We start from the raw sequence: 6,565 nt of genomic DNA on the forward strand, positions 1-6,565 counted from the left end.
TCTCAGAACCTGTGATTTTTAACCTCCATCTTACAAAACAAACAAAATTTCCTGTCTCTCTCTCTCTCTCTGAAACAATAATATAAGTATTAGGGTTTAGGATCACGATATGGCGGTTTGTCATTTTGACCAGTAAATTCATCGATAACCATGGAGACTGTCTGACCCTCGATCTCCAAAAGGTTAAGAATAAAATACCTCCACTTACTTCCTTTGGAGAATAAAAAGTGTTAGATGAATTATTTTATTTTGTTTTAAAAAATGATCAAATTACGTTAATTAATACAGTAGTCTCCCTTTATTCTCGAAGGATACGTTCCAAGAATCCCTTGAAATCGCGAATAGCTGAGAAACTCTAATATATATACTAAGTTTTTTTCTATATTTTTACCTATACATACATACCTATGATAAAGATTAATTTATAAATTAAGCACAGTATGAGATATTAGTAACCATAACTAATAATCAAATACAACAATTATAACAGCATACTGTACTAAAGTTATCTGAATGTGAATGGAATCTTAGCAACCTCAGAAGTGTGTAGCTTTCTCCACCTTTGCAACGAGTTGCCCTGGTGCTGGACTATCTCTGGGATCAGCCGAACTATCTATTACCAAAAGAAAGAGCTATACGGCTTCATTTCAGCGATGTAATATTACATAGGCAGAGTGGATATTAGATCCAACATAATTTCAAAGTGGAAAGTTTGTAGAGACTATGAAAGTTTCGTAAGTTGCCCTTTCGTATGTTAATATCTTCGGACGGGGTTGACCGCGAATAAGGGAAGGGGAACTACTGTATAAAGATTCGAGTCTACTGGATAAAAACATTACTTACTTGTGTCAAAATCAGCTTACTTGGGAACACCAGCTGCAGATATTTGTCTAGTCTCAGACAGGTCCTATAAAGGATTTACTAGCTTCATTCAATTTACTACGAGTCTCTCTCTCTCTATATATATCAAGTAATAAATAAATCGGAAATGCTCAAGAACAAAATACAGACGACCATACACATTTCCCTCCATTTCTTTTTTCTTGAATGAGTGGAAAAACAAGAATCTCGTTATATTGAGAAGAATAGACAAAGCACCTAACTTTGGCCAAAGAAGCTGATTAACTGAAATAACAATCGAAAAGTTCGTTTCCGGTTTGACACTTCCTTCCTTAGTATGCACTCCCCACAATACCATTTTTCAAACTAAATCGGTGGGCTTACTCCTAAAACCATACATTAAAAAAATCAGGAATAATAATAATTTGTGAGTTCAAAAAATCTCATCATCGGCTTGTGGAGTGAGATAGGTGCTGAGAATCAGCAGATAGTAGGAGAGGAAATAAAGATAGAGTGCATAATGGTAGAGTAGGTAAAAGAGGCCTCAGGTGGCCTGTTTTAGCTGTTTACACTCCAGGGGTGTTTCTAAAACAGTCGTTGATTTTTCACTTTAAAAAGGAAAAATCCTGAAAAGGAAATATGTAGATAAAGAAGACATGAAGGTGAAACTCTTGAAATAAGAGCAAAATGGACTTAGAGGTAGAGGAAGAGCCTACCCCGAGTGATGCAGCTCATGGGGAGCTGCACCGACTCGATGTAAGCCTTCGCTGCTCGGGTTCTCAACTCCTCCCCCTCCTCTGTGAACTGAAATAACCTGGTGAATCTAAGCAAAGGAGTCAATGAGTAGGGCAAGGTTTAGTTCTCTCTACTTTCGTTTGTTGTAAGCTGTTAATATTTGTTCATTCACTTTACCTCCCCGGGCGAGGTCTAGCTGGCAGAGAATTCTGAAAAAAGCGGCCTCCACCTGCTCATCTATATCCAGAACTCCCTGTGTCTCCTCTGGAGTGACTCCACTAATATCTTCAATGAAGAGGTTGCCCCATTTGGCACTGACGACCTTAGGACCACTTTTTCCTGTCAGGAGGAGTAGAGGTTCCCCTAATTTCTCCATTACTTGTTTAAATTTCCCTTGCACGTCGGGGATGTCTTTTAAGAGAAATTTTAGTGTCTCCCCTGGTTTCGCATAGGGGAATTCTTGGTAGGCTGTCTCAGATGCTTTGGCTGTTTTGGGCTTTGTCAACTCCTCTTCCTGTGGGCTTAATGGCCGTTTGGAAGTGTTGGTGTTCGCCTCCATCTCCTCTAATTCATCTTCTTCTTCTTTATCTGAATTATCTATATTAGCATTGGTAGCTTCGCTTTCTTCTGCTGGAGTTGCCATGATGGTTTCAACATTGACAGTTTCCTCTGTTGGGACTTTATTGCTCGTTTCTGCAATTATGGCAGTTTTTCTTCCCTTACGGGATTTTTTTGTTATTTTAGATATGGCGGTATGGCTTTCTGTTGCATCAGGAGTGGTCTCAAGAGGTGTAAAAGCTTCCTGTGCTGTGCCATTTTCATTACTTGGTGTAGTTGCCGACGTGATAGCACCACCCATCCTCTCTGCAAGGGTTCTGGATGGGCAGGTGTCCACTTTGTGGTCAATGACCCCACATTTGTCTTGGTTGTAGCTTGCTTTGAGGCAGGCCACAACCAAGTCACTCGAGGGCAATCCTCCCCAAGATGAGTGAAGGCACCACACCTGAAACATTGCCTTTTTTACACCAGGGTAGTTTACCATTACTCTGGCGGATCCAATGACGACAAAGTCTGGAACGGCCGTTTTCATCTCGAGCGAGATGTTTATTTCGCCCAACTTCCACTGTGGATTATTTTCATCGTTGAGAACTTATACATTGCGTACAACACCCCATTTCCCGAATACTTCGTGGATCGCTTCTCGGCCTTTTGGCTAAGATCAAAGTGTAGTATCAGTTCTTACAAAGATTTTCAGACTAAGTGAGACTGCAGTATCTGTTCTGAGAAGTTAATATCGGATACGGATCCCACCGGGATTTCGTGATATTTAACGGACCAGCAACAGACAGAGCAAACCCCTGACTGGGGCAATTTCAAAACACTAGGTAGTGGTAGGAATAGTATAGCCCCCCCACCCCCTCACCAGCTATGGCCAATGTTTTGCCACATACTCGGACCCTCGGCATGGGTCCGAGTACGTGGCTGACGCCAACCTACAACCTCGATTTTTGGTAAAGTCCTCATCGACAGCGTCGGTGCTGATCAGATTTTTGGTTTCACTCCCTTTCGAGGTGGCAGATTGCAAGTGGTAGTAAGGAGGGCAGAGACCAGAGAAAAACTACTTGAAGGATTTGAATGCAACGGGAAAAAAATAGTTCCATTCTTGGTAGGAAGCATTATCAAATTACTTAAAACCCCCAAGGAATACACCGACGAAAAAGGAATATAAATATTTTGTGACTTCAACAAAATCTCATCATCGACCTGTGGAGTGAGATAGATGCTGAGATTCAGCAGATAGTAGGAGAGGAAATAAAGATAGAATGCATAGTGGTAGAGTAGGTAAAAGATGCCTCAGCTAAAACAGGTTTTTAGCTGAGGCCTGTTTTAGCTGTTTACCCCCCAGGGGTGTTTCGGAAACGGTCGTTGACTTTTCACTTTAGAAAAAATAAAAATCCTGAAAAGGAAACATGTAACAAAAACTAGAAAACTTAACATGAATAAGATAGTAAACCCGCAGAAAGGTCTGGAAAGAGTGGTGAACTGAAATAGAAAGGTGAACTTAGAAGTGGGGGAAGGATGCAGCTCACAAGGAGCTGCACCGCCTCGCTGTAAGCCTTCGCCGCTCGGGTTCTCAGGTCCATCCCCTATTGTGTGGACTTAAAGACTGTATGAGGAATTCACAATGTCTACTTCCTCTTGTTGTGTGTTGTCAATATTTCATCTGCCAACCTTGGCTAAAGTTATCATTTGTAGAGTTCTATAGAACGCTATTTCTGCCTCTTCCTCTATATCCAGAACTCCAATTATCTGTTCTGGAGTGAGTGACCTCACTTATGTCTTCTATGTATAGGTCATCCCATTTCACACTTACAACTTTAGGGCCTTTTTTGGCCTGTCAGCATCAGTACAGGGTCTCTTATTTTTCCTATTGCATTCTGGAACTATTCTGATAGCACAGGGGTTTCTTTTAACAGATGTCTTAGCGTCTTTCCTGCTTTCGCATGAGGGGGATCTTGGTGGGCAATATCTGCTTTTTCAAGTTCATCCGATTTTTTTCCATTTCCCCTGGACTGATTGGTCTTTTAAAAGGGGAGTTGTTTGACTTCATGCTTTCTGTTTTATCTTCTTTCTCTTATTCTTCTGCAGTGGTTTCATCATTTCTGCAGCTTGTTTTTTGGCTGTTTCTTTTTCCTGTGTGCCTTGCTTCTTCTCTTCCTTAGGTTTGGATGCTGAGGTTTCTGTGGAGGCTGCCTTCTCTTCTTCTGCCGTTGTTTCGCCATATGCCTCTTTTATTTTACATTTTACAGTTGGAAAGTCTGGGTTTTCCCGCTCTTGTTCTGTGGTAACTGTTGTCGGCCTTATGATACCTTCCATCCATTCTGCGTGGGTTCGATGCGCAGGTGTCCACTTTGTGGTCTATGGCACCAAATTTGAAGTAAGCTGCTTTATATTTATCTAGTGTATGGCCATTTCAGGAATTATATTTAAATTAATAAGAATAATAATAAAATAATTTGTGAGTTCAACAAAATTCATCATTGGCCTGTAGAGTAAGATAGGCTGAGAGTCAGCAGGTAGTAAGAGAGGAAGTAAAGATAGAGTGCATAGTAGTAGAGTAGGTAAAAGAAGCCTCAGTTGACCTGTTTTAGCTATTTGCCCCCCAGGGGCTTTTCTAAAACGGTCTTTGATTTTTCACTTTAGAAAAAGGAAAAATTCTGAAAAGGAAAACATGTAACAAACAGAAAGTGTAACATAAGTATCGAGAAAGCCAAAGGAATGGAAAACTAAATTTAAAGGTGGAGGAAGGATCTGGCCCGAGTGATGCAGCTCACAAGGAACTGCACCGCCTCGCTGTAAGCCTTCGCCGCTCAGGTTCTCAGGTCATCCCCCACTTGTGGGATCTAAAAACCAGTGAAGCTGTGTACAGAAAATCCACAAGGTGGTTACTGTGTCTTTCTTTTGTTGTGGGCTGTTAATATTCTCTTGGCCACTTCACTTCCCTTGACCATGTCCAGTTTGCAGAGAGCTATAAAAAACGCCGAAACTGCCTCCTCATCTAAATCCATAGCTACCTCTACTCGATCAGGGCTGATGTCATCAACGAAAAGATCACCCCATTTTGCACTGACAACATCAGGTCCATGCTTCCCTGTAAAGAGGAGTTCAGGTTCTCAATTTTGCCATCGCTTCTTTGAATTTTCCGCCACCCCAAGATAAAAAAAAAAAATAATTTGAGTTCAACAAAACTTCATCATCGGCCTGTAGAGTAAGATAGGCTGAGAGTCAGCAGATAGTAGGAGAGGAAGTAAATGTAGAGTGCATAGTAGTAGAGTAGGTAAAAGAGGCCTCAGTTGACCTGCTTTAGCTGTTTGCCCCCCAGGGGCGATTCTAAAACGGTCGTTGATTTTTCACTTTAGAAGAAAAGGAAAAATCCTAAAAAGGAAACATGAAAAAAAAAAAAAACATGAAGTACAGAGAAAATAAAACTATATAGAAAGAACTGGAAACCAAAAAAATATGGGGGAAAAAAGGTCTGGCCTAAGTGATGCTGCTCTCAAGAAGCAGCACCGCCTCGCTGTAGGCCTTCGCCGCTCAGGTTCTCAGGCCCTCCCGCACCTGTTGGAACTAGAGAGCTATTGCTGTGGACAGGAAACCATGGGATGGTTATTGTGACTGTCGCTTTTTGTGGGCAGTCGTTATTCTTTTAGCCACCTCACTTCCCTTGGCCATGTCTAATTTGCAGAGAGCTATGAAGAACGCCGATGCCACCTCCTCGACTATGTCCATGGCTAGCTGTACTTGCTCAGGGGTGATTTGGCTGATGTCTTCAACAAATATGTCACACCATTTTGCACTAACTACGTTTGGACCATATTTCCCAGTGAGGAGGAGCTCAGGTTCCCCTATTCTCACTATTGCGTCTTGAAATTTTCTTGCCAACCCAGGGATACCTTTAACTAGATGCTTTAGAGTCTCCCCTGCTTTTGCATGAGGAGTCTCCAATTCTTCTGTGTCTGCTGGTTTTATTTTTTTCATCTCTTTTTCCTCTGGACTCAGAGGTCTTTTGAAGGGGGCGCTACTTGCCTCCATATTTTCTGTTTTATTTACTTTTCCTTCTGCAGTGATTTCATGATGTAACACAGCTTGTTTATTGGCTGTTTCTCGCTTCTTCTCTTTCTTGGGTGTGCAGGCTATGGTTTCTGTGGCGGCTGCCTTTTCTTCTATAGCCGTTATTTTGCCGTATCCTCGTTTATAGTTGGAAAATCCGTGTTTCCCGACTCTTGTTCTGTAGTAGCTGTAGGCTTCTCTACTGAGGTGACTGCCAATGGCATAATAGCACCTCCCATCCTTTCTGCATGCATTCTTGATGGGCAGGTGTTAACTTTGTGGTCCTTGGAACCACATTTGAGGCAAGCCATGAGACATTTGTCTAGTGAATGACTTGTCGTTAGGCAGTTTTTGCATGTCAGTTTTGGGCAGTTCGCTC

At 41.8% G+C, this 6,565-nt stretch overlaps 1 pseudogene; it reads left to right on the forward strand.

The window, feature by feature from the left end:
* Positions 1 to 2,768: 2,768 nt before the first annotated feature.
* Positions 2,769 to 2,935, forward strand: LOC150104911 (U2 spliceosomal RNA; annotated as a pseudogene).
* Positions 2,936 to 6,565: the final 3,630 nt, after the last annotated feature.

This window comes from Typopeltis vanoorti, chromosome 7 (genome assembly GCF_054136105.1).
Source record: "Typopeltis vanoorti isolate ZY-2024b chromosome 7, IOZ_Tvanoo_1.0, whole genome shotgun sequence".
Lineage (NCBI taxonomy): Eukaryota > Metazoa > Arthropoda > Arachnida > Uropygi > Thelyphonidae > Typopeltis > Typopeltis vanoorti.